At 45.0% G+C, this 9,219-nt stretch overlaps 1 pseudogene; it reads left to right on the top strand.

Annotated features, from left to right (window-relative positions):
• Window positions 1-4,075: 4,075 nt before the first annotated feature.
• The window catches only part of LOC102866139, a 34,739-nt pseudogene continuing 29,595 nt past the window's right edge, over window positions 4,076-9,219 (top strand).

Below are 9,219 nucleotides of genomic sequence, written 5' to 3'. Positions count from 1 at the left end.
CATTCCCTATCACTCCTCCCTGAGAGAGACTTCACCCTGATTCATAAGGAAAAGGGGATGGCGTATTCTCTTAGCTACTTCCTGCTGAAAAGGGACGTTGTGGGTTAGAAAGACCTTTTTAATGCTGTTTCTGTCCCCAGTAATTCCTTGCTTTTCTTCATAGCACTTTTTAGCATTTCATGTATCCTAGGCTAAATTAATTTATGATCTTTCCTCTCTATGAGTGTTGGTTCTCAGAAAGGCAAAGGCAGGTGTGTGATTTTAATCCCTCAGGCCTGATTTTAATTGTTTTTGGTCAAACATTCCTCTAAGTAGTATAGCACTGGTCTGTGGATTTGCTGTGCAGAGAAAACTTGTGGTTGCTGTGATGCTCAACTCTGTGACACTGATGTGTCAAATGTGCTAATGGTTACCCATTGTGTTTGGTGGAGCTCCCCGACAAAAAAAAGCTTGGAAGCAGGAGTGACATCTACTTCAGAAATAGCCTGTCTCCAGAAACTCTCAAGTGGAGAAACAATGAAAGTTATACAAGTGTTCAGTTCTTTTGTTCATAGGGTGCTAGGAGTCGTCTATGACTCCCCTAGACTCCCCGGCACTTAACAACAACTTGCCTCTTTAGGGAGATAGCGCTAGATTAACTTTTGTTCATTCTGTGTCCCAAAATTAATAGTGAACTCCCTCTATTCATGGAAAGGAGGAAAATAGCGGCATTCTAGGCTTAAGAAGTAGAAGGGGGGAGGGTAGAAGAGGAAAAAATAAGACAATCAAGCAGACCAAAACCAGTTGTGAATCTCAGAAAATACAAGAAAAGCTTATCTAAAGAAGAAAGCCTTTCAAGCCTGAGGGCAGGGTCAATGAATAGCTTCCTTCATACTAGAACTGGGAGAACCTCCAAAATGCTCTTACCCTGAAAGTATTAGCGATTTCTTTTAATAACGCCATTAAATGTCATATTTATACATTAATCTGTACCAATCTGAAACATAGCTGGAGATCAGTCTATCCCTCTAACAAAATCATTTATTACCACTAAAAAGCAAAGTTAGAAACTTGTTTATTCCTGTTCTGTTCACAGGAATAAACTTTTATTCCTTTTACTGTGTACCAACACAATACATATTCCGAAAATGTTAAACATTTAAAGATTAGAAATCATGATTAAAAATTAGAAATTATGCTAGCTGCACTTTGAATTACTGTTACGTACTATTGCATTTGCTGACATGTAAATGTCAAGAAAGGATTGCAGTGTGTCATCCTCCATGACTGTCAAGCCATGAAAACAATACGGATTCTACTCAATTCAAACTTTTTATAGATTCCATACAAAGGGCCAGATAGCAAAATTAAGATATTCCTGACCTCAAAAAGTAAAAGACAGTGGAAGAAATAGAGCTTAAGCAAATCCTATCATTCACTAGTTTAAATAATACAAAGTAACTTGTGAACACATAAAAGGCCTGAACAGAGAGGAACCCCCGGTCCTATCTTTTCCAACTTCACCCTGGTCCCCAAGAAACAAAAAGGCTCATTAGGTTCAGCCTCCCAGGAAAATGGAATTAAAGCTGAAATGGCAGTCACAAGAAGGGGCATAAATTCAGAACTCTTCCTCTCATTGGGCAGCACAGCCCAAAAATTTCTTTTAAAAAATAAATAATTTTTTAAAAAAAGAAAAAGAAACAGCCACATAAAATAACGCAATGCCAATAAATATTAGTTCTTTGCCCCTTTCCATTCCTCTTGCAGGCCAGCATAGTTTTTAAAAGGTGCCTCTTTGCTTCCATGCTGATGCTATTAGTGCACCATTTAAAATGTGTTGTTAAAACTATGCCTCTTACCTATTACTAAATCTTAAAAACATGCCACAAAGTATGACTAAGATAAAGCGATTTGGGTAAAACAATAAGCATTTCTCTGGCACATAAAAAGAAAAAACAAGAATATTATTAACTATCAACCTATAGAGTCGTAGGAGTATAGAGGCATTTTTCCTTTTCTACGTTATCTATTTTTATAAAAGATCTGTAGCTTCTGTAATTTAAAAAATATATACAAATCTTCGGGGGGGAATTCTTCAGAAAAATAAATTATCTGGCTCAAGATGTTGCTATGTAGCTATTGGAGAGCATGAGCTTTCACATGCTACTGCACTGAAAAATTATCATCCTGTGAGACAGACAATATTGGCTCAACTGTGCAAGTTAGAAATGACGCTGAGAAGAGTTGACAGAGGTGGTCAAGAATCTAGAGTTTTTCAACTTAAAACCAAAGGCCCTTCCTACTCCCATCATATCTCAGGGAGCGATTCGCACTACTGTTCAAGACCCAGCAAAGAAAAATTCTGTAATGAGGCTATTTTAAGAGCCCTTGCTATGTATCCCCACTTCTTCCTGGAAAGTGCAAGGTGGGGGGGGGAGAACCTCATCATCTCTAGCTACCCCTTTTGCTAATGAATCTTAAGTCTCCCTACTATCTTCGGAGAGAAAAAAAGTCAACAGCAAGAATGAATGAGTGGAGAGCAGTTAAGGTCTATGCTCTCAGCGAAGAGCCAGGCTTAACGGAAACAGGTGGTGGGGTCGGTCGTGAGTAACGTATCACTAGGACCATAACATAACCTTCCTGGTTAGAGCAACAGCTGAAAGCTGAAAGCTTTGCTTTACCAACAACACTTTTACCAATCTTGGTTAGCTCGTGATCAAAAACCACACGCCTTGGTAGTAAACAAAAACGAACAGAAAAACTGGGAGGAAAAAAGAAATCACTGGACCAAGTTTTCTTGTGCTCTCAGTGATTTTATTTGCAAGCGGGCTCACTAATGAAATAAACAGAGTGAACCTGGATAAGGAAGCCATCACATTCACCACGGATTTAAGGAGAAACTAAAACTTGGGCAGCGCTCTATAAGAGATTCTACACTGGTGGCAAAGAGAAGGTGGAAGGAACGCAATTAAAACCAATCCACAGAGAAAAGCAGTGGGGAAGACCTTTAAAAAGGCCAAGTTCCTGTAAAAGGATTCACTGGGAATTTGTAACCTCTTAACGGTGCAGACATTATGAAGCACTCCGTGCTCTTTCAAAAACTGTTACACCGTGTCTTTTACGCGAAGGTAATAAATGTTCAGCCTTGAACTCCGCTGGCGGGGAGAGAGATTCCATTTTGCTGAAAACAGGCTCCGAGGGAAGCCTCCCCACCTTCCCCGCCACCATGGGGATGAGCACAGACCAATGAGAAGCTCCTTACAGCCTGTGCAACCGCCTGAGAGAAATTAGAACAACATCCTGCCCCGAGGACCAGGACCAGAGCCGTCGCACCGGTTTGCAATCCAAAGGCAGGTCCCCGGTGAAGAGTGCAGATCGCAGCCCCGTTACTAGGCCACGGCCCGGTGAGCACCTCAAGTGGGGGGAGGGCGAGCCGGAGCCCGAGCGGATCTGGGGCGAGAGCTCTCGAGGCTCCGGGGGGCAGAGCGGCAGCCCTCCGGGAGGCGGGGGTCCTGGACACCGGGAAGGGGTGGGCACCCCGAACACGTGCGGCGATGGCAGCGAGTAAGGGATGTCCCAGGCGGGGGGTCCAGGTCCCGCCTGGCGGCAAGAAGAAAGGGACCGGGCAGCCCAGGATGTGGAACGAAGCGTCTGGGCACGCAGAGTAAAGGCAAAGGGCGCGGGGAGAACCCAGCAGAGCCACGAGGAGGGCGGGTCTCCCTGAGCGCGGGGGCACGCGCCGGGCAAGCGCGCCGGGACCCGGGAAGCTCACGGTGCCGACACACACGAGGCGATCACGGACCGGGACCCCCAGGGCGCGGGCAACGAGGAGAGACCGCGCCCGGAGGACCCGGTGACCCGACGGCCGCTCGGACCGGACCCGCCCCGCGGCGCCTCCCTCCTGCCTGCTTTTCCCTCCCTCGTCTTCCCACTCACCAGCGCGCACCTGAGCCCGCCGCTGCCTCCGCTACTGCCTGCACCTCCGCAGCTGCCGCTGCCGCCGCCGCCGCCGCCGCCTCGCTGCTGAGGCCGAGTCCCGGGGGAGCCTCCGCGTCCCGCCGCCGCTGCCGCTGCCGCCAGAGCAGAACACCCCAAAATGGCGGCACTTCCGGCACCTACCACCGGCGGGGAGGGCCGCGGAGGGGGGGGCGGCGAAGGGAACGTACCACCTCGGCGCCTCCGGCAGCGCCGAGCGGAGCTGAACGCGCAGGGGCGGGCGGAGCGCTGAACACTGCAGCGCCCCCTCGGGCGAGGGAGTGGAGAAGCCGTTCTACAGCCGCCCCGCGGGCCGCGGGCGGAGCCCTAGCCTAGGGAGCTGCAGGGGTGCAGCTCTTTGTCTCCGAGCTGTACTGGAAGGAGGGTGACTGGACCCCAGCTTGGGAATTCGAAGTTCTTGGCCCGGTGTACTACACCTGCTGAAGCTCTGTACACCCCTGGTGCACAGGGACCCCCGTCAGGTACTTAATATGTGCATAATAAAATACTGAGTTTGGCCACCCATCTTTATAGCCCAGCAAACAATCAATAAGGTCTTTCTGTGCTGGGATGAGAAATGTGAGTGTGTTGCAATCTTTCAGAGTTAAGAGAGTGGCTTCCTGCTAGATGATCAGCCATGTGCACGCACCAGCACGCAAAAATCCTTGCACCTCGCAAAAATGCCTGCAGCGCCAGGAGGCAGATTATCCAGAGCTAACCTACTTTTAGGAACCATGGTGGTGCAGTGGGGAAAGTGCTTGGTTCCTAATTGAGAGGGCCTTAGATCCCACAAGCTACTTTGCAGGAGAAAGATGTGGCAATTGGCTTCCATAAAGATGTATAGCCTTGAAAACAGCCACTGGGCACTTCAACTCTGTCCTATAGGACCACTGAGCTGAAATCCACTCTCCGGGGTGAAGAGTTGGACCTTGCTTTTCCCAGATTTTTTTTTTCTGCTGTCGTTGTTCAAGAACCTAGGTTAAGTGCCTAAGAGACCTTTTTTGAAGTGATTCCAAAATCTAGGGCCTAAACAAAATAGAAACAGTATACTATTTGATTGTTTGTTTTAAAAAAGTCAACATTCTTTTTCTACAGATTCTAGACTTTATGAACTTGTGACCTACAGACAAAGAAAACTTAGTTATGGGACCTTTTGGCTCTATCAAATACAAAAGACTCTTGGGTTTGAAAAAAAAAATTCTTTGTAACATCGTTTGGCTTCTCAGAACTAATAATTTTCATACCCACAAATACTGATTATACCCTGCTAGGCCACAAAAAAAAATAAAAACTAAAATTAAAAAAATAAATAAAATGGGCTTCCAAGCAGAAACATCCAGGGTTCTCTGTGTCTTGGAAGCACCTCTTTCCACTTTGGGGGGTTGAGGGTGAGAGGAGGGAAGGGGAAAACTTAACCACAGTTTTGCAAGAACGATGATTGTAGACAGAACTATTAGGTCCCAAATTGTACATCATCATATTCTTTTTCCTTTTCTACCCATTTATAATGCTGGTGTATAAATTCTTTAATAGTTTTATGTATAATTTACTGAAAACATCCTCTCTTAATAGACCATTATGAGTTCAATAAGGAGCTCTAGTGGCAGAGGTGTAAGATGTCTGGCTGGTAACAGAAAGTTCCAAGATTGGAGTCCACCAAACTCCCCAGTGGATATAATGGGCAGACACTTCTGGTAAAGATTTACAGCCTTGAAAACCTGATGTAGGGCTGTTAGGAGTCTAAATCCACCCAAGCAGCAGTGGGTTTTGGTTAGTGGCATGAGTCCAGTTGGACAGCACTGATGGCTCAGGGGTAGAATTCTTAGCTTCCATGAGGAAGACCTAGTTCTATTCTTGTTCAATGCACCTCCTGCGTGGCAAATAGTCACCATCAGTGAAGGCTTGCTTATTCCTATGATGCTAAAAAGGTTTCATTAGAGCCTCCAGACTGAAATGGCCTAGGAAGAAAGGTCTGGCCATCTACTTCAGAAAACCAAGCCTTAGGACTCACAGCAGTCCAATCATGGGGATGGCTCTGGACCAGGCAGCCTGTCATGTCATTGTAAATGCAGTCATAAGTGGGCTGATAATAACACATTGTACAGAATATTGACATAGTCATTATAACAATTTGATACAGTATTTGTCTCCCAGCAGCCACAGACTGTAGAAATCTTTTAAGCAGAGACTCTATCACATTCTTTTATGCTCTATAGAATCATGCACATGTTTCAATTCCTCACCTCCTACAAATCTTGACTCAAATGCCACCTTCTGAGTCAAGCGTCTCTATTTAAAGCCGCAGTGCCCCACCCTTTGCTCACAATTTCCCTTTCCTACTTTGTTGTTTTTTCCCCTACTGTGTTTTTAACCAGTACCATTATCATCATCTAATATGTGGAGCCTGTGACACAGTAGATAAGCAATTGATTGCTAACTTAATTGTGAGTGTCACCCAGTGAACCAAGACTCACAGCAACTCGGTAGAACAATGCATCTGAACCCTGCCTCTTATTCTGTGCCATCATCATCTCTGATAAACTCAAGCCCATTTTAGCAGGCTCTATGTCAATCCATCTCATTAAGGGTCTTCCCCTCCTTTTGGGATGATGTCCTTTTTCAAGGGTTGACCCCTCCTAATAACATTCCCTCCAAAGTCCTCCAAGCTCCCTGGCATAGACTAGTGAGCACATCCAGGGCTGTATCTGTTCATTGAAACATGCCAATCAGTATCCCTTCTATTCTTTGCCAATCCCTTCAGTGCAGTTTCAACTTCTTCCTTCATTACTGCTGGCTCTTGTTCATATTGTACTTCCTGATATTTTTCAGTGTCAGTCAATTCTTTTTGGTTCAGTGACATTATATATTCCCTTTATCTTCTTTTGATGCTTCCTGGACCACTTAACATATTGTCCATGCCATCCTTCAATATTGTGACTCAAGACTTAAATTTGTTTCTTGGTAAACTATAGACTTTGGTTAGCAACAATGCATCCATGTTCACTCATCACTTATAACTAATGTACCAAGTTAATGCAAGATGAAAGGCATCTGTGATTCAGTGGTAGACAATTCTTGCCTCTCACTGCCGAAGACCTGGGTGTCATTTCCAACAATGCTCAATATGTTCCCTTGAGTCGAACAATGAAAAATGTTAATAATAAGGAAATATTATTTGGGGTTGTTATTGATTGCCTTCAAGTTGAGCACGACTCATAGTGACCCTCTGAACAAAAGGCCTGAAGCCCCTCTACAACTATCGACATTTATCAAAGGTTATCATAGAGTTTCCAAAGGCATGTTCTTTAGGAAGTGGATGCCACTCCTGCTTCCAAACCTATCATAGTATGTTATTGTTGTTACGTGCCACTGAGTCACCTGTGATATATAGCGACCCAATGTACAGCATTTCTGAACCCTTCCCTGTCCTGAGCCAGTCTCACTAACTCAGACACACCAACCCCCATTGCCCCAGTTACTGTATCAATCCATCTCATCCGGGGTCTCCCTCTTTTGTGCTCTCCGTCCACCTTCCAAGCATGATGTCCTTCTCTAGTGACCGAGCTCTCCTGGCCATGTGCCCAAAGTAAGTGAGATGGAGCTTCAAAATCCTAGCCTCCAAGGAAAGACTTGGTTTCACCCTCTCCAAGGTAGACCTATTTGTTTTCTTGACAGTCTATGGTACGTTCAAGACTCTTCTCCAGCACCACAGCTTGAAGGCATCTATTCTTCTGTCATCCTTATTCATTGCCCAACTCTCTGAAGCATAACACATAATTGAGAAGACTATGTATGGCCTGGATTAGGTGCACCTTTGTGTCTAGACTGACATCATTGCTCTTCAACACTCTGGAGAGGACCATGACAGATTTCCCCAATACAATTCATCTTTTGATTTCTGGACTGCTGATGCCAAGAATGTGTGGATTCGAGCAAGCTGTAATTGTTAACAACCTCAACCTCTTCTCCATCTAATATAGCACTGCTAGTTGACCCAGTGGTGAGAATCTTTGTCTTCCTGATGTTGAGCTTCAGTCCATATTGAAAACTACAGTCCTTGACCTTTTGCAGCAAGTGCTTCAGGTCCTCTTCAGTTTCAGCAAGCAAAGTTGTGTCATCAAAATATCATAGGTTGTTGATGAGTCTTCCTCCAATCCTTATACCACACTCCTCCTCTTAAAGCTCTGCTTCCCATATGATCTGTTCTGCATACAGATTGAAAAGGTACAGGGACATGATACATCCCTGACTCACTCCTTTCCTGATTTGAACCATGCGGTGTTTCCTTGCTCCATTCTAAGGACTGCTTCTTGGGCTTCCCATTGTCCTCAAGGTTAGCCACAATTGAGTAGTCCAAATGGCTAAGTGCTAAAGTTAGTGGTTCAAATCCACCTAGAGGTATCTGTGTATGAATAACTCAATAAAACACTATGATTTGTAAACTTTCACTTATTTTAGTGTAAAACGGCCATGCTGAGCACAGCAGAAATAGCCACTGAGTACGGAGATGATTCTGAAACCCTGTGTAGAATTCTTTTTAAATGTCAATTTGTAGTAACCTCCCTGCTGGAGGGGCAGTTCTGGGTCAGTCTCAACTGGACAGCACCTAACAACAACAACCAAGCAGTTGATTTGGGTTTTCACTCATCTTGCCAGACAAGCTCCTAAGTTATGTACATATAATATTGTTGTTATATGCCGTTGAATCACCTGCGACCCATAGCAACCCTGTGTACAACATCTCTGAACCCTGCCCTGTCCTGAGCCAATCTCACTAATTCTGACACACCAACCCCTAATTGTCTCAGTCACTGTATCAATCCATCTCATCTGGGGTCTTCCTCTCCTGCACTGTCCCTCCACCCTTCCAAGCATGATGTCCTTCTCCAAGGACCAGTCTCTCCTGGCCATGTGCCCAAAATACGTGAGATGGAGAAAGTTAACTCTGTGATGTCAAAGGTTTATCACTCAAAATGTCTTTCCTAGCTGATGATTAACTATATATTTTGTGCTGAAGTATTTATTGTACTAAGGAGAAAGATTAGGATAGGATTAAGCCCTACCTACTAGTTGTTGTTGTTGTTGTTGTTTTTATTGTTGTTGTTGTTGTTATATGCCGTCGAGTCGCTTGCGACTCATAGCGACCCTATGTACAACAGCCCTAAACTCCACTCTGTCCTGTGGCAATCGCACTGTCTCTGACACTCCCATCCCAATTATCCCAGTCACTGAATCAATCCACCTCATAGAGGGCCTTCCTCTCCT

This window comes from Elephantulus edwardii, unplaced genomic scaffold, assembly GCF_000299155.1.
Source record: "Elephantulus edwardii isolate Elephantulus edwardi_28Jun2011 unplaced genomic scaffold, EleEdw1.0 scaffold00189, whole genome shotgun sequence".
Classification (NCBI taxonomy): Eukaryota; Metazoa; Chordata; class Mammalia; order Macroscelidea; family Macroscelididae; genus Elephantulus; species Elephantulus edwardii.
Note: the sequence above shows the minus strand (reverse complement) of the source record. Positions and strands in the feature narration are given on the sequence as shown.